This window comes from Notolepis coatsorum (assembly GCF_963971535.1).
Source record: "Notolepis coatsorum genome assembly, chromosome: 20".
In the NCBI taxonomy this organism is placed as follows: Eukaryota; Metazoa; Chordata; class Actinopteri; order Aulopiformes; family Paralepididae; genus Notolepis; species Notolepis coatsorum.
In genome coordinates, this window is record NC_140184.1 from 28492506 (window position 1) to 28515094 (window position 22589).

Below are 22589 nucleotides of genomic sequence, written 5' to 3' on the forward strand. Positions count from 1 at the left end.
TGGAGTTGGGTGCTGGTCTCTTGCGTGTGCTTTGATGGATTTTGGTTGGTTTTCATCGTTGGGCTCCCTCGGTTCGCTGGCGTTTTGGGGATTCCTTGCATGGGGGGCTCACTATGGCTTCTGGTCCCGGTGTTGTCTCGGACCGTCCGTGGTGCTGCATGTCTTCTCATTTGACTGCTGTTGTTTCTATCTTCTTGAGTGTTTGGACTTTGGAGTCATTGCCTTGCTGCATGGCTCCTTTGGCATGGCTGCAGGTCCTGGGGCACGTGACGTGTCATTCCTCCATGGAGTTTGGGGGTGGGAGTGTGGAGTTCGCTGGTTTCCTTGTGGAGGCGAGGTTGCCGGGACCAGGTGAGATCAGGCGGCCCGCGGGGGTGCCACTGACGTTGCTGTGCATGGCGGTGTGAGTGGCAGTGTGAGTGGCGCACGGGCTGTTTGTGTTTTCCTTCGGTCATGACATGCTTTATCAGGGGGTGTGTCTTGGATGGGGATGTGGTGGGGATTGATGTGTGGGGTGTTTGGGGGACTAGCTGTTCCGGGGGGGTTCACATGCTTCCGAGCAACACTGTACTTATTGTACTTATTTTACAAGTACAGTGTTGCTCACATGCTGTACTTAGTGTACTTATGTTATGCCTAGTCTACACTTTCTACATTGCACTACTTTTATTGTCTTTTATACCTATTCTTATGTCTGCACTTCATGCATTTCTTTTATTCTGTCAACTGTATGCAAATTGTATGCCTATGCTAATTTTATGCTATTTGCTGTGAAGCACTTTGAGCTGCAATCCATGTATGAAAGGTGCTATATAAATAAAGTTATTATTACTTAATTATCTTCTTCCTGGTCGACTCTCTGTGCCTTCTTGCCCCAAGATAATTAATTTCTCTCAGCTCTCCTTCAACTCACTAGGTGTTCTTTGGCCGTTCAGGCTTTCCAGGTGTTGTCAATCTTAATGCTACCTTTGGTGTCCTGTCCTGGTCCATTCTGACTGTGTGGCCTATAGCCATCTGATCCGCCAGCATTTTATTTGAAGGAACACACCGTTGCAGCCAGCTTTGCGGTGCAGCTCCTCCTGATATTCTGTTGGGTCAGAAGATGTGGCAGATGTTCCTCACGCACCCGTTGAGGAATGCATTGATCTTGTCCATGTCTCCTTTTACCACTCGCAAGCATTCTGAGCCATACATCAAGACATTGCTGTTATACAATCTAATCTTAGTCGTAAGTCTGTATTGCCTAAACTTGCAGATCATCTGAAGTCTTGTGAATGCCCCACAAGCTTTGGAAGCCTTTCTTAGATGTCCTTTTTTGCCTCATCTTTGCTGATACGGTATGTAAAGTCCTCCATATAGTCTAGTGTCTCACCGTTGGCAGTGATAGGTGCAGGGTTGATGGAGTTTATCCACATAGTCTAGTGCCTCACTGTTGTCAGTGATAGGTGCAGGGTTGATGGAGTTTATCCACATAGTCTAGTGCCTCACTGTTGTCAGTGATAGGTGCAGGGTTGATGGAGTTTATCCACATAGTCTAGTGCCTCACTGTTGGCAGTGATAGGTGCAGGGTTGGTGAATTGTATGCACATAGTACTCTAGTGCCTCACCGTTGGCAGTGATAGGTGCAGGGTTGATGGAGTTTATCCACATAGTCTAGTGCCTCACTGTTGTCAGTGATAGGTGCAGGGTTGATGGAGTTTATCCATATAGTCTAGTGCAGGGGTGGGCAATTATTTTTCCCGGGGGGCCGAATGAGCAACTGAAAATATGTTGGGGGGCCGGGCCAAAATTCCAAACTCAATTATGCATAATATACATTTTATTTCTATATAAAAAGCAGTAAATGGCATTGTTTTGACCCCTGGTAAGAGTGTATGTTATTATTTGGCAATTAAAAGGTGAGGTTAGCTTTCAAAAATATCATTTATTCAAATAGAATTTATTTCCAAAATGATAAACAAAATGTGAAACATTAATAACAAAGGGCATTTTGAGTTTCATATACTATTGAAACAAGGATTTTCTTAGCTTTCTAAAGACATCACATCATCTTATAGCAAAAATAAACAAGACATGTCACTGAACTGTGTAAAGAAAAGTGTCCCAGTTTTGTAGCCTTTTTTACTTTACATGCCTATATTAAACATTTAATGTTTTCAGAACTGTGCAAAAAAAAGAAAAAAAAATATCAAGTGTCCCATTTCACTTGTTATATTTCCACATTTTAGTGTTCTTCAGTTCTTTTTTTTTCATTCAGTGTGAGAAATCCAGTCTCTGTTGAGCTTTAACAAGTCCATCAAAGTCAGGTTGCATGTCTGAGGTGGAGATGCGAAGCACAGCTGCCAGATGTTCATCAGTGAGAGAGGATCTGTACCTGGACTTGGTAAACGTCATGACTGAGAATGTCTGTTCACATATGTAGGTGGATCCAAAGAGAACCAACATATTTTGAGCATGTCTCCTAAGCGTATACTGTGCGTGTGAACGTTGACATGAAAAAAAAAAGTATAAATTTTTTTTTTTTTTTTTTTTTTTTTACTATCATGTAATCTTTCGCGGGCCGGTCAGAATCATCCCGCGGGCCGTACAATGCCCAGGTCTGGTCTAGTGCCTCACTGTTGGCAGTGATAGGTGCAGGGTTGGTGAATTGTATGCACATAGTACTCTAGTGCCTCACTGTTGGCAGTGATAGGTGCATGGTTGGTGAATTTTATGCACAAAGTCTAGTGCCTCACTGTTGGCAGTGATAGGTGCAGGGTTGGTGAAGTGCATGCACATAGTCTAGTGCCTCACTGTTAGCAGTGATAGGTGCAGGGTTGATGGAGTTTATCCACACAGTCTAGTGCCTCACTGTTGGCAGTGATAAGTGCAGGGTTGGTGAATTGTATGCACATGACTTGTGAGAGTTGATGTTAAGACCTGTCTGCTTTGCATACTTGTTCAGCTCAGTTGTCTCCTGTATATGACCTCTCTTTGAGGAGAAGGCTGCCAGGTCATTAGCAAAGTCAAGATCTTCTAAAATGGAAAAAGGTGTTCACTGGATGCCTCTGGGCACATTACAAAAACGTTTGTTAAACACTCATTTTCCGTGGGATTTGTATTAACTTTGGACCTGTACTACATAAGACTTCAGGCTATGGAACTGTTATGTTTTCCAGCCCATACCTCTCAGCTGGAACCCAAAAACAGGCATCACAAGTCAACACAAAAGTTAGGAGCAAATATTTTATTTCAGTGTATTCAAACCTCTGTTTCTCTATTACATTAGCACTCAAAGTGATTATTTTCTTTACACATGCAAAATGTGCAGGACTGTTAAGGGGTTATGGACCACTGTCTAGGATACTGTCAAGGTATTTGTTTAGTATCACAACATTATTCGGATATTTTGAAAAATACCATAATAAATAATTTTACAGTATGATGATGAAAGATCACACAATTGGAAATAGACGGGGACATGCCAACAAAGCCTTCCCAATCAGCTTCATTGCATGCACAGTCTATCGGGTCTTTTCCTGCTTTTGGTTTGGTTTGCTCTGTACTGTAAGCGCTCCAAGGTTCGATTCAACACGACTAAACAAGGTGTGTGAGCATGTTTATAAAAGTCTTGGCATGAGAGAAATGCGCTTTGCCGTTATAGCAGGCAGCATGAGTAAAAATCAACTTGCTCTACCACAAGCGCCGAGAACACAGCACTAGCAAGCAGTAGACTAGGTTAGGTGTGGTGCATTAGTGCATGGATGATGACTAATAAGGGGACAAAAGCTATACAAATTCATATATTTAACATTCTAAGCATGACTTTATAGAAATGTGGGACACTTTTCTTCTGTTAGGGGACACAGGACAAAGGGCTAAAATGCAGGACTGTCTTGCACAAATCAGGAAGCATAGTCACCCTAGAGAGAGGGAGAGAGAGAGTGTGTGTGTGTATGTGTGTGTGTGTGTGTGTGTGTGTGTGTGTGTGTGTGTGTGTGTGTGTGTGTGTGTGTGTGTGTGTGTGTGTGTGTGTGTGTGTGTGTGTGTGTGAGAGAGAGAGAGAGAGAGAGAGAGAGAGAGAGAGAGAGAGAGAGAGAGAGAGAGAGAGAGAGAGAGAGAAGAGAGAGAGAGAGAGAGATAGAGAGAGAAGACAGAGAGAGATAGTGGAGGTGAGGCTAGCTGGTATCTACTGTATACAGCTGCCCCGCTCATACTCTCTTTTGCTCTCTCCCTCCCTATCTCTCTCTCATTTTCTCCTTCTCTCTCCCCTCACTCTTTCTCTCCCTCCCTATGTCTCTATCTCCTATCTTTCTCTAAGAAAAGAAAAATGTGGCTGTCAAAAGCCACATTGAGGTAGACAGGAGCACCACCAGCTTATAGCTTTTAGAGATGGCATAATTCCCTAGAGAGGTTTTGCTGGTGAAAGATTGACTACATCTTATTATTTGCCTGAACCTATTTTTACTGATACCATATCTATGCTTTGAAAAGTCAAAGAGTTATGAGACATTATTTCATCAACAGACAACAGAAATGTACACTGTTGGTACCTCACACATGAAAGCACGTTTCCTTGTGTTTTTCAGAGAGGGAGAGAGAGAGAGATTGGATTGTGTCCCAGTGCACCTAGGACGGTGTTGTACCTGCTATCTGTGTGTGCGTGTGTGCGTGTGTGTGTCTCTCTCTCTCTCTCTCTCTCTCTCTCTCTCTCTCTCTCTCTCTCTCTCTCTCTCTCTCTCTCTCTCTCTCTCTCTCTCTCTCTCTCTCTCTCACACACACACACACATACACAGATGTATGGGGGAAAGAATCCCATGCGGCACGGCATCGGTCCCAGACCTGCCTGGCTATGTCCGGACGTAATCCCCACCCGTCAGGATGAGGACCGCCCCGCAACAGTACACCTGTACCCACATTCACCCTGCCGGATTGTGGGGAGCCCTCAGGCCGCGCAGATGGATGGCGCCTATAGCCAGCCGCCCGCCGCCTGGTGCAGACGGGGGGAGCGTACTCCTCCCTGTCTGTCGATATATGACGGCCTCCACGCACTTGGTGAAGATGCGGGGAGCCAGAGAAAAAACCGAACGGCAGCCTCTGGTACTCATACGCTAACCCTGCAAAGGAAGCGTAGGTAAGCCCTAGGATGGAAGATCGGAGATGCGAATACGCATCCTACAGGTCTATGGAGGAGAACCAGACCCCCACCTGACAGTGTTCAACAGGTAGGAGACGATCCAAAAAATGCTGAACCTTCCCATGGGAAGGTTGCGAGCAGAGCGTTCCGTGGAGTCGGGTCGGAACCCGACACTACCCAAGAGGCAATCGCACCCAAGGGGGGACCCCGACAGAAAGGGCCGGTTTGATACGGGGGAAGCTGACATCAATCCAGGTGACAAAAGCCCCCCCACTGAACACCCCTCCAGAACATGCTGAGGAGTTGTTCTGCAGCCGGACATGCAAGGCGTGAGGACCCCATGGGCCTACACACCGTAGCCCTGCAGTGATATTACTACCACCTAAATCACGCGCACCTCTTCATTTCAGACCACTGCCGATCTCGCGGGAGTGGGAGGTACCAACATGATACCTGGCCTGGCGAAGGCGAGGCCGGGGAAGCCCGCACTGTGTGCCTTAAAAGGATGGTGACGGCTTGTTGTTCAAGCCGAGCCCATCCAACATGGCCGATCCCTGTCGATGATGGCTGTCGGCCTTGTGGACACCTGTCGATTCAACACCCAGGATACCTCTGGCGGGGGAAAAACATGGCCGCCTATCGAGGGCCTCGTCATCGCCGCTGATGAGGCCGTGCTCTCTCTTCTTCTGGCTGCGCGGTGTGAGGCGGTGTGGGGCCTAGGACAATACCGCCCGCGCTCCAGCAGAAGACCAAAATCCCCTGCGGAGAGGGGAACCCTGAGCGGTTATAGCTTGCGGCTAGGTCAAAGCTAATAACGTCAACAACCTTGCGCGATGTGTCGACGTCGGCTGGCCCTCAAGGCTCCGCCACCAGACACCATTTTTTTGATAGAAAAAACAGCAAATCGAACACAGTTCTAATCGCTGCCAATTCCATACCGTGGCGGTACAGGCTTTAGCAGCCCACCAGCCACTCGCCAGGCCGACCCACCCATGGCGTCGGCCGGGCGGGGCACTGTTTCAATATGTCAAAAGCAAAGGACTGATGTTAACACGGCGCACCATTGGTGGTTGCAAACAGCAACCTCCACTGTGGTGTGCACCATGAAGGGGTTAAATGAATAATAGAACTAACACCACAAAATACTGTAGAATGAGCAAGCCCATATACACAACGTTAAGGGGAGGCGGACCAGAGAGAACCAGTCCCGCATTCATTAAAAATATTCACAACAGCACACCAGCCCCAGCTTAGCCCATTTACCAAAAAAAGGTAAACAAAGCCCCCCCCCGCACTACTCCCCCAATAGACACCGATTGACCATCAGCATGAATGGTTGAGAGAAGAGAAAGCTGTAGCATAGACAGACCTTCTCATAGCAGAGAGACAGAACAAAAACAGTAGCCCATTACACTACTATAGCATAGCGTTCAACGCTACTATGGACAGAAACAGTCAGCTGAGCCACAACACGGGCCGCCGTTAAGTCCCATCCTGCAGTAGTATAGCTCTACTGCTACCCGCCGAGCCTCAAGCATCGGCTCCCAGGTGGGAACACCGTTCAACAAACCCCGCCGGGCCACAGGAGTAACGCTACCTGACTAGGCTACCTAGCCACGGCCTACCCTGTTGTCAACTCATTTACCCGTAAAAAAGGTAAATAGGACTCAGCAAAACCCCCACATCAGCTACCGACTGACCTTCATTGATGAACCGGGCAAGAGGAGGGAAAAGCGACAACATCCCACGGCGGAGACATTAGAACAGCGTAGCAGTAGTGTTAGCATGTAGCATTAGCATGTCGCTTCATTATTTGTTTAACAGCACGCTTCCAGGACCGTTTGGAACCCGTTCACTGCAGTGAAACGTCCACCAAACCATCCCGCCCCTGGCACCGACACACAACATGGTTGTGTAACAAAACAACCCAGCATTACTAACACTAATATCCATGCCTGATGACACAGGGCCTACCTGTGTACAAGCCGGCTCGATAGCCAACCTTGCACGCTGCTCCTGGATCTGCTGTCACCAGACGAGGAAACATCAGAATAGGCCCGACGTGTCGCTGAAACATGCCCCGAAGATTCCAGGGGTAAGCAAACCTCCGGTAACTTTCAACATTACGCAATTTCTCATAATCTTTTCATAACAACTAGTTTACATAAGGTGCACTGCAACCGTTATGATGGAAACGAAAATAGAGGAAGAGTGTTTGGTGACCATGCCTACTGTCTTATAGGCTACGCCTCCATAGGGGCGGGACACGGCAGGTGTAGGTGTACTTGTTTTTTTCGTTGATGGAGTACAATAGGTACATGAGATGAGGTATATCTCAATAGGCTTAAGAGCGGGACGCGATGGCCAAGTACGATAATATAACTGGTGCCGGCCTTTGTGGATAAGGAGAATTTCTCGCCGAGGCTCATTTGCATAGAAAGGGGACATGTTCTGCCCATATTACCTCATTTAAATACGTGCCAATTGCAACGGACGCAATGCTGACAGAACGCAGTTGCCACCTCATTTCATCCGTTGCGCATCCTCTGTGGATACCAAACTGGGTTTCAGAGTGATATGCACCAGCTTTGCGTCGGAAAAAGCCCCGCAAACCCTGGATCCCGCCCTTCGTTTTTAGCCTGGTTCACCACCAGGAGGCCGTGATCAGAAGACCCCAGGGACCGACTGGAGTTATAGGGGTGTATGAGGTCCGAGATATACGTGGGGGCTTGACTGTGAACTGCTCTATATGTAAAAACCTTTAATTGAATCCTGAACTGGACAGGAAGCCAGTGCAGGGAGGCCAGGACTGGTGTGATATGGGAGGACCTCCGGGACCTGGTAAGCAACCTAGCAGCATCACTTTGGACCAGTTGTAGCCGGTCCACTGAGGCTTTGCTCAGGCACGTAAATAAAGAATTGTAATAGTCCAGCCTAGATGAAATGAAAGAATGAATAGCCATTTCCAGCTCTGCATGCGATAAAATAGCCCGGAGTTTGGCTATATTCCTGTGTGTGCATGCATGTGTGAGTGTGTGCGTGCATACGTGTGTATGTGTGTGCATGTGAATGTGCTTGTTTTCAGACACAAAGAGGATTGTGTGTGAATGGAGGCATTCCTACAGAGCCACCTCTCTCTCTCTGCAGGGCCCGAGGGACGCCTGGTACATAAACTTCAGTACATCAGCATTAGAAACAATACCCATGAGAAAAAAACTAACAAACAAACATCCACATGCATGCAGGCTAATACAGTATATAGCATACACACATAGACCCACCCATACGTCTTACCAGACTGTTGGCTGACAGTAGTTCAGGAAGCAAGCGAAGAGAGCGGCCATCATTTTGGCGGCCCCCAGATCCATTAAGCCGTGTAAGTAGAACCTATTTGTGGAAATGCTGCTTCCCAAAGTCATTGGCTTTAGCTGCAGTGCTCTAATTAACATGGCTCAATATTGAGCGGAAACCTTAGCCATGATAAATAACACTCGCTTTATCTCACACACTCCTTTTCCTAATTGAATCAACAGAGAAATTGATGTTTTTTGTTCTTGCTGAACAGGACTTTCGATTTCTCTCCTGGTCAGATGCTGTAAAGCCTGGGGGACAGAGGTGGTCAGATGACCTTGGGATCCAATAGAGGCTGGTGACATTGGTTCCAAGGCCGAGGGAGAGGAGACAGCGGAAAAATACACCTTCTGCTTGTAAAGCCCTATACTATACTATTATATTACTGGTATGTAGTGTGAGTGCAACCTTTCTGATGAACACTGACTGTGTTGAAATGTACCAGAGAGGGTCCAGTCATTCAAATTTTTGATTGAGCACATCCGTGTATTTTATGCTGTCCAGAAAGACAATGTCAGTGGTTTTCCGGGAATTGCCATGGTAACAAAACCAGATTACATCAAAATTAAGCCACCCACCCCCCACAACCCCCGCCCCCACCCCCTCTTGTGTTCTCTCTGTGATTGTATTACAATTCAGGGCACCATCTGAGACATTTGAATCACATCACAACCACGTAAGTTATACAATCATTTATTTGGTAACACTTTAGAACAACTATCCATTAATGAGAGATAACTCATTAAAGGGAACATGCATTGCGATTCCTTTCACTATTTGGGCAACTTTACACAATTCCTGTGAGTCTATGGAACACATCTGTAAAGTTTTTTTCAAAAAGATTCGGTAACACTTTATAATAACACTCAGTTATAAGACCTTTATAAGGTATTTGTAGATAATGAACTAATCATGAACAAATGATTTATATACATTCGTAAATTATTATTAAATCATTTATAACTATATTTGTATAACATTTACAAATTAGTTCTACATTAGGGGGATACTAATTAATTTTGCAGCAGGGGGGCATAATCCCATGGGACAATGCATTGGTAACTTGTTTCAAATGACAATATATACCCCTGTGAATATTATTGCATGGATCGGAATACGGGCGTGCGCGTGGGAGCGTGCGCAACGATATTTTGACAGTGATATGCGAGTGTAGAAGCTCCATCCCCGTGCGCACACACATTTACACATACAGTCCTGTGTAAATGCTTGTGTCCCTCTCTCTCTCTCTCCCTCTCTATCTCTCTCTCCCTCTCTCTCTCTTTCCCTCTCTATCTCTCTCTCTCTATCTCTCTCTCTCCCTCTCTCTCGCTCGCTCGTTCTCTGGTGTCTCTGTCGGAACCCGCGCACGTCAACCCGCTTGAGGAAGTAATTCCACTCGCTCTGTTGTTGAGCGAATTGTTGATTGTAGGCGGTGACTACAACCAGTGCCTTACTCACATCAGCAAAACAGTCAAATCAGAATGGCTTAGTTGAGTGAGGGAGGATCTCGTGAACTCGAGACTAGACTGATGAGTCAAAATGAGAATTAGAGACACAGACCCCCTTGATATAAACCCCCATTGCTAGGACACAATGCTAAACACTGGAAAAGGCCATTTACAAGACACAGGACCTTTAACTATGTGGCAGATATCACCCCCCGTCCCATGGCTACGTGAAGTATGGGAGATACTACTGCCACTGGCAGAGGAGAAGCAATTAGGCAGCTGATTACGACTGATAGAACACACCTGTGCACCACGAGATCACCCACATCCCACACACACACACACCAGACACATAACATAAAACACTAGGACAGACAGAGTATGGTTGAGTGGAGGTGAGGAAGGAGCGGAGTACAGAGAGAGAGAGATTGTTATACGGAGTTTGTGAGGTGAGAGGTAGTTGAGAGGAGAGGTGAAGGCAAGAAGGTGTTCATTGTGTACTGGAACCTAGACTGGCTGAGAAACCCCCTTGTGTACTGGCCCTGGACCGGAAGACAAACCCTGATTATTGAACAATCCCTTTTTTGTATGAGAGCCTGTTTTGTTTTATTGACCTTGGACTGTTATACGACTACTCTAATTGCCCATCGGACTATATTTGCTCTAATATATTTTATTGATTAAAATTGTGCTTGTGTGGACAATTGAATTAGTTTGTTTTTTAACCGTGACGAGTCTGAACACCACCAGGCTCGTCACACTATCCACACCAAATTTCAGGTCATATTATAACTAGGGATGTTTGATATTGGCTTTTTTACCGATATCCGATATACCGATATTGTCCAACTCTTAATTTCCGATACCGATATCAACCGATACCGATATATGCAGGGCCCCCCCCCCCCCCCCCCCAAAACTGAATAATTTCAGGTAATTACCATTACATATCTCTTGTTGTGCATTATGCATACTTTTGACAATAAATAAAATAAGAATTTGTTCTTACTTGCTTGCCTGCATGGGTAAATAAAGGTTAAATAAATGTAAAAAAGAATAACATTTTAATGCCAATATCGGACAGCCCTAATTATAACTCATATCACTGCTATGCCGACTCAACTCTTCCTCTCCTTTTCTCCCACAGGTACCCAAGTCTCTGAGCAGATCTCAGCCTGCCTGTCCGACATTTCTATCTGGATGATGACCAATCACCTTAAACTGAACCTAACCAAGGAGGTACTTCACCGGCTGGTCGAATCCTCCCCACTGATGACCTTTCGATCACAGTGGAGAATATAGCTGTGGCTCCGTCCTCGACCGCCAAGAACCTTGATGTAGTCCTTGATGACCGACTGAACTTCCCTGCTCACATCACTGGCTTCCCATTGCCGCATGAATCTGCTTCAAGGTCCTTGACCTGTCATACCCTGCAGCAAGGGGAACAGCTCTCTCCACCGCTCAATGGTCTCTAACTACACGACCCCTACACGTTTCTGGCCGCTTCAGACCCACTCCCATCCGAGCTCCTCACAGATTCAGGGCTAGATCCACAAAGAATGGATTGCACTGTGCTAGTTGCACCCTACAGTACTTACAATTCATTATGAATTGAAAATGGGGGACCCTGGTGTAAACAAGACGAAAGCCTTTCTCTGGTCTGCATCCCCTTAACAATTGTGTGTATTGAGCTTTACTGTATTGTACCCATTCTGCAATCTGTTAATAAAATGTTCAATCAATCAAATTTCCCTGATATACTCCCCGACTGCAGTCCTCCTTGCTGCGGCTGGATGGGTATTGGCCCTCCGGTCATACAGCTGGACTGTGGGAAGCACCGGCTGTTGTGAGAAATCGGTTGCTTCCGGGTGGGGTGAGTACTGTTTTGCTTGCAAGCACTGGTTGTCTGTTTATGCTATGGGGGTTAGCTGACAATCTTACGAACGCCGACCCCCGACTGGGGTCCTCTGCTCGGCTTCTTAAGCGGCGGACGGAGGATCTTGGTCTGACACCCATGATGGTCAACCTAGTGGGCCGCGACCGAGACCTGGTTAAAACCCGGGATTCTCTGGACGAGCGGATGCTTCTCTGTCCCGTGCAGGCCGCATCTTTCACATAAATGTGGAAGTACACCCTAACGAGGAAATGTGGGCATTTCTGGTGACGCTCAGCGTCAGGACGCCACTGCGGCCCTTTGATATTTCCTTGTGGTGAAATTTTTGGGAAGGAGATGAGTGTGTGGCCCCACCCCTGCTTATGTAGGTCGCGGATGGGGGTGTGGTCAGACGGATGTTGGTATGTAAAGGTACATTGTGAAGTTTTAATTCAGTGCACGTCACTTGAGTGAGTTGTGTGCAGACTGACGCTGAGCGTCACCAGAATTCATAGAACTTGGTTATATGCATAACCTTATGTTTTGTGTTGTTTATTTTTCCCCTTCTCCTAAAATGTCTGCCTAAGCAGTTTAGTGGTTATTCGTTTCACGGATAACTTAAAGAGTCCCTATTGCAACCTAGGGGTCCGGGAGGGGGGGGTTCGAGCTGGAGCATATGTGTGTAGGGTTTTACAAAATAGGTATTAGGGGTATATCCTGTATAAGGCATTTGTATAATTGGTAATTTCGTTGGATATACACTATATACGTTAAAATATTATTATAGACTTTTTTTTTGTTTTCTGTTCTGTACTTGCATGTCATTTTAGCCACCTTGTCTGTTAGTTTCATTATGATTATGTGTTGAGTAATGACTTTTAATAATTTTTGTTTTGCAATAATAATAAAAAAATAAAAAATAAAAGAGTCCCTATTATCTGCTTGTGACCCACACACACCCACAGCCCTCACAGTTATAGTCTTTGTACAAAATACCATCAGGCCATCAAGAGTCCCTTCAGTTGATGCCTTAAGAGCAATGAGCCGAGGGAAGAAACACCACACAACAAACACATAGCAAAAACAAACTAAAAACAGTGTTCTATAAGTTCACATTGTTTTAGATATCTACAGTATGTATTGTATCTATCAGATTGCGCAGTCGTTTGTTAGTTAAAAGATAGATAGTCAAGAAAAGGTTGCCAAATGTCTTTAAATTTGCTGGGTTGCCCTGCGTTCTCATAGCGTATTATCTTCATGTGTAGCATATTAATGAGTTCTGTCAACCAGGTTTGGAAAAGTGGTACTATTTCCTTGTTCCACAGCATTAAAATGCATCTCTTTGCAATTACCATGCCATACTGTATAGTCTGTATCTCAGAGTAATTGAGTGTTGTCATATTATGTGACCAGCCAAAAATAGCCACTATTCTCCACTTGCACAATCTCAAAGTAACCATTTCCGGCTGACTTCCGGTTGCCAATGGCACTTCCTGTCCCATCCAAATACATTGGTTTTAGCTACTTTTCTCCCCTTATTTAAACAACTTTGTCGTCACAGAGAGGCAATGAAACGTTTGTATTATTATAGTATAGAATGTATTTAATAAGCAAACGTTTGTCAGCAGGGTTTTTGGGCTGTATTTCATGTAAAAACGTTTACAGTTAGTTTCCTTGCTCAGCCAGCATTAGCTAACAGAAGCTAGTGGTTAAACAGGCCGGATTAGCTTTGAGCTAACTATCTTTCCCGACCCATGTATTCATTCCATTCTAAACATAACGTTAGTTTACAAAACATGACCTGTCTATATAACGTTGAGGAACAAATTATACGTGTGTGGGTGTGTGTTTTGGTGAACATTGGACTGCAACAGAAAATGCATCACAGTTACAGACAGTGTGAGTGCAGCTACTGTTAGCTGCACTCAGGCTGGCTGCACTCAGACGGCGCGATCAGCCTGTTGGACAGGGAATGAAGATCTCCAGCGAACACTTCATTGCCTCGGATTATGTTGTTGGGGGTGGAAGGTTTGTCCAGAAGACCACTAATCAGCTGAAGCCTGATGCGGTTCCCTCGGTCTTCGATAGACAGACCGGCGCAGGCTCCAGTTAGTTAGCACCAGCCAGGTATCAACGTTAGCTCTCAGAACGATAGCCAGTTAGCCAGCACCAGCCAGGTATCAACGTTAGCTCCCGGAACGATAGCCAGTTAGCCAGCACCAGCCAGGTATCAACGTTAGCTCCCGGAACGATAGCCAGTTAGCCAGCACCAGCCAGGTATCAACGTTAGCTCCCGGAACGATAGCCAGTTAGCCAGCACCAGCCAGGTATCAACGTTAGCTCCCGGAACGATAGCCAGTTAGCCAGCACCAGCCAGGTATCAACGTTAGCTCCCGGAACGATAGCCAGTTAGCCAGCACCAGCCAGGTATCAACGTTAGCTCCCGGAACGATAGCCAGTTAGCCAGCACCAGCCAGGTATCAACGTTAGCTCCCGGAACGATAGCCAGTTAGCACCAGCCAGGTATCAACGTTAGCTCTCAGAACGATAGCCAGAGCTAACGTTGATACCTGGCTGGTGCTAACTAACTGGCTATCGTTCCGGGAGCTAACGTTGATACCTGGCTGGTGCTGGCTAACTGGCTATCGTTCCGGGAGCTAACGTTGATACCTGGCTGGTGCTGGCTAACTGGCTATCGTTCCGGGAGCTAACGTTGATACCTGGCTGGTGCTAACTAACTGGAGCCTGCGCCGGTCTGTCTGTCGAAGACCGAGGGAACCGCATCAGGCTTCAGCTGATTAGTGGTCTTCTGGACAAACCTTCCACCCCCAACAACATAATCCGAGGCAATGAAGTGTTCGCTGGAGATCTTCATTCCCTGTCCAACAGGCTGATCGCGCCGCCTGAGTGCAGCCAGCCTGAGTGCAGCTAACAGTAGCTACTGTCTGTAACTGTGATGCATTTTCTGTTGCAGTCCAATGTTCACCAAAACACACACCCACACACTTATAATTTGTTCCTCAACGTTATATAGACAGGTCATGTTTTGTAAGTTATGTTTAGAATGGAATGAATACATGGGTCGGGAAAGATAGATAGCTCAAAGCTAATCCGGCCTGTTTAACCACTAGCTTCTGTTAGCTAATGCTGGCTGAGCAAGGAAACTAACAGTAAACGTTTTTACATGAAATACAGCCCAAAAACCCTGCTGACAAACGTTTGCTTATTAAATACATTCTATACTATAATAATACAAACGTTTCATTGCCTCTCTGTGACGACAAAGTTGTTTAAATAAGGGGAGAAAAGTAGCTAAAACCAATGTATTTGGATGGGACAGGAAGTGCCATTGGCAACCGGAAGTCAGCCGGAAATGGCTACTTTGAGATTGTGCAAGTGGAGAATTGGGTCTGGGGGAAAATCATGGGTGTAGATGTTTGAGTAGCATTGGAACACCTCACTCCAGAACCTATGGAGCTTCGGGCAAAACCAGAAGAGGTGACCCAGTGAGCCCTCAGCAAATTTACATCTGGTACAGAGTGGTGAGACTGAGGGGTATATTGAGTGCACTCTTGTACAAGAATAATGAAGTCTATGCATCACCTTAAATTGAATTAACTGATGTCTGGAATTAATAGAACAAGAGTGGATACTGCGGAGGCCCTCATCCCAGGTGTCTATTGGAATGTCCACCTGAATATCTCTCTCCCAGGACTCCCTCAAGCATTGTGTAGATGGAATATAGTGTTCTGTAAATGAGTCTACAAACTTGGATATCAGGCCTTTGGTATTGGGCTCTGTAGTCATGAGGGAATATATGACAGCAATTGCTGTATACGTTTCAATATTCTGAATATTAAACGAACATAGTTCCTAATTTGTAAATATCGAAAGAAATGAGTGGGGGGGGAGCTCATTATGTATGCTGGAGTTGGGAAAATTGGGCAAAATGACCATCTATGTAAAGGTTTTCTATAAAGATTATTCCTTTTTCCTTCCATTTGAAATAAATGTGGTCTGATTGTGAAGGGGGGAAAGCATGGTTGTCCAATTATCTCGCAGTCTCAGTCAATGAGTCAACTAGATATCCCCCTTGGAAGGGTGTGGGCGAAATTACTTTACTTAAACCATAGAAACAATTCGGACTTTATAAGAATGTTCGTTTATTTGGACCTTGAAGTCCAGCATCCAACTCATCCTTTGTTACAATAATCACCAGGTGGTCAATTAACAAGGGGTTAGCTTGTAGCTGATAGTTGGTAGTAGCTTACATCCAAGCATTAGTGGATAATGTTAGTAGAGGTCAATATGGTATCGGTAATGTTCAACCAAGTCGCCTCTGTTGATAGTTCGTTAATAGTTAGGTTGCAATTTAGCAACCGGTTCTGGATAGTGTAGCCAGACATTAGTTGGTCTGCATGTAGTTGGTCTATAGTCAGCATGTACATTCAATCAGACGTTAGTCAGTCTATAGTCAATAGTCAGCATTTCCATTAAGTCAGATTATTTACCTATACAAAGGAAAGGAAAACAAACAGCATTAATTAATAACTAGACATATGAATTAAAGAGAAATGCGGATATTAACGGCGCATATAATGCTACGTACCGTTGGCCAGTCAAGAGTTCGCCCACAGGGCTTTTCACCTTACAGTCTAGACTGAGAGTGTCACTTAAATAGCGCAACGCGCCGGCGCAGAGACAGCTTACCTGCTCAGAGTCGCAATACGTACTCCAAAGTGCGTCCACTAGGCAGCACCAGATAATAATTAACTCATGCAATAAATGTATACAATAAATGTTACTCATGATAATAATGAAGGATAATAATGATAAATATATTGGGAAAAACGTCGGATAATTCTCCACCTCCCACTTAGTTTTCTGAACGTCAGGCTCCTAAAACTATTCAAACTATACAAGTGATCCCAGTCTATATTATTATTATTTCTTTACAGGGGCACGAAGAATTAAACTATGCCGCATTTACGGTGGTAGCACAAGCGGCTCCCGCGAAAAACTACTCAGGTTCCATCGTCATCAGGTGATTCTTCACGTCCTCAATCCTGCCAGAAACAGGCGGCTTTCGACGTCCTTCTTTGTGCCAGAAACAGGCGACTTTCGACGTCCTTCTTTGTGCCAGAAACAGGTGACTTTCGACATCCTTTGCGCCAGAAACAGGCGACTTTCGACGTCCTTCTTTGTGCCAGAAACAGGCGACTTTCGACGTCCTTTGTGCCAGAAACAGGCGACTTTCGACGTCATTTGTGCCAGAAACAAGGCGACTTTCGACGTCCTTTTTTGCCAGAATAATGAAGTCAGTGATAGCAACTGTGAATGCCTTTCTTTGAAGCCTACTTACTGCGTCTCTCGCAGCGGTAGATACCTCTGAGGCTGATTTCTTTGGCCATTCCTCTTCGGGGTAGGCGAGGAAGTCAGGGCCGCACTGCCACGCAGAGTCCTCTCCGAGTAGCTCTGGGGAGCAGTGGCCTCTTGTGACCAGGTCAGCAATATTGCGTTCTCCTGGTACCCACCACCAATTAGTGACGGGACCAGCCTTCTGGATCTCTCCGACCCGATTCGCGAAGAATGTCTGAAAGCCATAGCTTTCTCTTTGGATGGCTCCCAGCACTGTCTGACTGTCGACGTAGTGAAACCATCTTTCGATTTTGATCAAGCACATACTTTTTTAGACGGGATGCGAACACCGCCCCGCAGATTTCCGCCTTTACTGGATCACCTCTAAGGTCAAGAGGGGCCAGCTTCGCTTTTGACTCCACTAGCCGGGCAACTGCTCCCCCAGACGTCTCCCATCGTAGATACAGTACTGCGCCATAGGAATCACAGCTCCCGTCTGAGAACATGATCCCCCATGGCTTGCCCAACCAGCCGGCGGGCGTGATACTTCTTGGGAATGTGACGCGGCTCAGGCGAGCATATTCCTTGAACAACTCCACTGCTTTCTCTCGAAGCTCCTCTGATAGTGGCTGGTCCCAAGTGTCCTTGGTAATTTTTCCAGCCTCCTGGAATGCTCTTCTCACTAGGATCACTCCCTTCTGCTTGAGTGGAGTTGCGAGACCAATCGGGTCATACAGTCCTGCGACTTGGCTGAGTAGGACTCGGCGTGTCAGAGGGTTAGGCGTCCTCTATATGATATTTTCTTCGGCTAGATCTGCTTCCATCCTCATCTTTTGCCTTCTCCGGGAAAAGTTGATGGATGCCATTACGAAGAGCTTATCTTCCTGAACAAGGTAGCCGACTCCCAAAGCCTTGTTATCTTCATCCTTAAGTTGGTTCGGTAGAACTAGTGTCTCTGGCTTGGTCTCCGGGGTGTCATGCCTCCCACTGTGACCAGATCGGACCCAGGGTTTGAGGTGGAAGCCGCCTGCCTTCAAGATGACTTCGATCCCCTTAAGGATCTCTTCCAGTCTGTGAGAGTCATTGTGTGATACGAGGAGATCGTCCACGTAGCTGTTGTCCACGATGACAGATCTTTCCTCTGTTAGGTGGGAGAACCGAGGGAGGTATGCGGTCTCTCGCATAGCGACTTGGGCGATACATCCGGCCGGCTTGTCTCCCATGTTCACCCTGACGACGGCGTAATCTTCTATCTCGTCTTGCGGTGAGTCTCTCCATAGAAAGCGGTGTACATGAACTTCCTCCTCTTCAAGCCACACTGAGTTATACATCTTTTTGATGTCACCGATGGCTGCATGTTCTCCCTCTCGGAATCTGAGGAGTACTGCACGGATTTGGTTCAGCACATCAGGACCTTTCAGTAGGATATTGTTCATGCTTACACCTCTGTATTCTTGGCTACTGTCCCAGACGATTCGTACTGGAGTGGTGACGGAGTGTGGGTTCGGTGCGGTCAAGTGACTCACGTACCATACTGCTCCTTTCCATTGGTCCATCATAGACCTAGTTAGTTTGCCTCTTCCAAGGCCTCCTTAAACTCCGCTTCAAGGGGGCCTAATTTTGGTTGAACGAAGCGGGACCATACCTCCGAGAAGATCTTCTTCTCTAGTGTCATTTTACTCTGCTTGCTTCCGTCTTTCTTTGCTGTGGCGTCGGCCATCACGGTAGCATGCGCAGTTCCGTCGGCCTCCTCCAATGCTCCAACATAGTCCCCCGTCGTGTCAACGAGCTTCGCAAACTCTATCTGAAGAGCTTTCTTGTCGTTGACAAGCTCCGCTAGCGATGCAGTGTCAACATTGTCAGCTACTTGGTTGGCTCTCCTTGTGAAAGCTGTTTGCGCCGCAGTACGCCTCTTCTTTAGCTCTTCCACATCTACACCTTCCATCTTGTCCCAGTCAGCCGTTGCCCCAACTGGAGCTCCTTTTGCGGCTGAGTCGCTGGTCGCAGGCAGTAGTAAACAATGGGGTCAACAGTCAGAAGCACAGTTCGTACAGTTGCCGTGTAGCAGAGTGATTACAATGACACTGCTCCAAGCAGGAGATAATGACGGGACCGTATAGTGGGTCAACGTAGTTTCGCTTCACTCACTTGAACCTGGTAATGGCCACAATGAGAGTGAACAAATATTATAGAGTTGGTGAGCACCGCTACAGCTTCTCCACTCACTTGAAACCTGGTAATGGCCACAATGAGAGTGAACAAGTAGGATAGAGTAAATGAGCACCGTTTCAGCCTTTGGTTAATCCATTCATAGTATAGTTTACGGCGTCTGGAGCAACAACGTATTTGCACCGTTCAACACAGCCAAGGTATAGGGGTGTCAATGATAATGTTCACAGCGTTTGGAGCAACAATGTATTTGCACCGTTCAACACAGCCAAGGTATAGGGGTGTCAATGATAATGTGCACAGCGTTTGGAGCAACAACGTAGTTGCTTGGTTCAACACAGCCAAGGCATGGGTGTCAATGATAATGTTCACAGCGTTAGGAGCAACAATGTAGTTGCTTAGTTCAACACAACCAAGGCATAGGTGTCAATGATAATGTTCACAGCGTTTGGAGCAACAATATAGTTGCTTGGTTCAACACAGACAAGGCATGGGTGTCAATGATAATGTTCACAGCGTTTGGAGCAACAATGTAGTTGCTTAGTTCAACACAGCCAAGGCATGGGTGTCAATGATAATGTTCACAGCGTTTGGAGCAACAATGTAGTTGCTTAGTTCAACACAGCCAAGGCATAGGTGTCAATGATAATGTTCACAGCGTTTGGATCAACAATGTAGTTGCTTGGTTCAACACAGCCACGGCATGGGTGTCAATTGATAATGTTCACAGCGTTTGGAGCAACAATGTAGTTGCCTAGTTCAACACAGCCAAGGCATGGGCGTCAATTGATAATGTTCACAGCGTTTGGAGCAACAATGTAGTTGCCTAGTTCAACACAGCCAAGGCATGGGTGTCAATTGATAATGTTCACAGCGTTTGGAGCAACAATGTAGTTGCCTAGTTCAACACAGCCAAGGCATGGGTGTCAATTGATAATGTTCTTTAGCTAGCATTGGTGGCCAGCAGTGTTAGCATTCTTTGGCTAGCAATGTTAGCAGTCTTTGGCTAACAGCGTTAGCATTGGTGGCTAGCAATGTTAGCAGTCTTTGGCTAACAGCGTTAGCATTGGTGGCTAGCAGTATTAGCATTGGTTGGCTAATGGCTAGCATTAAGCATTGGCAGCTACCAGTGTTAGCAGTCTTTGGCTAACAGCGTTAGCATTGGTGGCTAGCAGTATTAGCATTGGTTGGCTAATGGCTAGCGTTAAGCATTGGCAGCTAGCAGTGTTAGCAGTCTTTGGCTAACAGCGTTTAGCATTGGTGGCTAGCAATGTTAGCAGTCTTTGGCTAACAGCGTTAGCATTGGTGGCTAGCAGTATTAGCATTGGTTGGCTAATGGCTAGCGTTAAGCATTGGCAGCTAGCAGTGTTAGCAGTCTTTGGCTAACAGCGTTAGCATTGGTGGCTAGCAGTTTTAGCATTGGTTGGCTAATGGCTAGCATTAAGCATTGGCAGCTAGCAGTGTTAGCAGTCTTTGGCTAACAGCGTTAGCATTGGTGGCTAGCAGTATTAGCATTGGTTGGCTAATGGCTAGCATTACGCATTGGCGGCTAGCAGTGTTAGCAGTCTTTGGCTAACAGCGTTAGTATTGGTGGCTAGCAGTATTAGCATTTGTTGGCTAATGGCTAGCATTAAAGGGGAACTCCAACATTTTGGGAAATTAGCTTATTTAACATCTTCCCTGGAGTTACACAAGAAGATACATACCTTTTTTGTCTCTCCTGAAAACTCCTGGAAAGGGGGTCAATGTCAGACCTTGCAATCAAAAGTTAGGGGGTGCACTGAAATTATGGCAAGGGTTATTAGCCCCCTAACTTTTGATTGCAAAGTCTGACATTGACCCCCTTTTCAGGAGTTGACCTAGAGCCCACCAAGGTCATGCATATCAAGTTTGGTCAATGTCAGACCTTGCAATACACTGTAAGGCACTGTAAGGCTACTGTCCTGCCTCACTTCCAGTGATGAAGCTAAGCTATGCTAGCGGAGCGTCTATTCCCAAAGCTAAAATGCACGCACAGAGACAAAAAAGGTATGTATCTTCTTGTCTAACTCCAGGGAAGATGTTAAATAAGCTAATTTCCCAAAATGTTGGAGTTCCCCTTTAAGCATTGACATTGGATGGAGTTCGGCGACCCCACCACTTCAAGCAACCAGCATGTGGGCGGAATACGGCGATTCCAACCCAATAAGCAGTCAACCTCAACGTTTCACTTCCCTTGAGCTGACCGCGTCCTCTCCAATGTGCCCCGTCGTGTGTATCCACTGCGTCCTGGTTCCACCTTGACGTTGAGGGGTATCCCACGCGGCACTTCCTTCTGCGTTCCGTCCGTCCCGTCTCGTAGCGGGCGCGTGCGGTAAATAATTGTCCAATTATCTCGCAGTCTCAGTCAATGAGTCAACTAGATATCCCCCTTGGAAGGGTGTGGGAGAAATGACTTTACTTAAACCATAGAAACAATTCGGACTTTATAAGAATGTTCGTTTATTTGGACCTTGAAGTCCAGCATCCAACTCATCCTTTGTTACAATAATCACCAAGTGGTCAATTAACAAGGGGTTAGCTTGTAGCTGATAGTTGGTAGTAGCTTACATCCAAGCATTAGTGGATAATGTTAGTAGAGGTCGATATGGTATCGGTAATGTTCAACCAAGTCGCCTCGGTTGATAGTTCGTTAATAGTTAGGTTGCAATTTAGCAACCGGTTCTGGATAGTGTAGCCAGACATTAGTTGGTCTGCATGTAGTTGGTCTATAGTCAGCATGTACATTCAATCAGACGTTAGTCAGTCTATAGTCAATAGTCAGCGTTTCCATTAAGTCAGATTATTTACCTATACAAAGGAAAGGAAAACAAACGGCATTAATTAATAACTAGACATATGAATTAAAGAGAAATGCGGATATTAACGGCGCATATAATGCTACGTACCGTTGGCCAGTCAAGAGTTCGCCCACAGGGCTTTTCACCTTACAGTCTAGACTGAGAGTGTAGCGCGACGCGCCGGCGCAGAGACAGCTTACCTGCTCAGAGTCGCAATACGTACTCCAAAGTGCGTCCACTAGGCGGCACCAGATAATAATTAACTCATGCAATAAATGTATACAATAAATGTTACTCATGATAATAATGAAGGATAATAATGATAAATATATTGGGAAAAACGTCGGATAATTCTCCAATGGTTATGACAGATGGGAGTAAAGACCAACGTCTCTGGTAATTTAAAGACTTTTCTGATCTGGTACCATATTTTCAACAAGTTCTTTATCATAAAG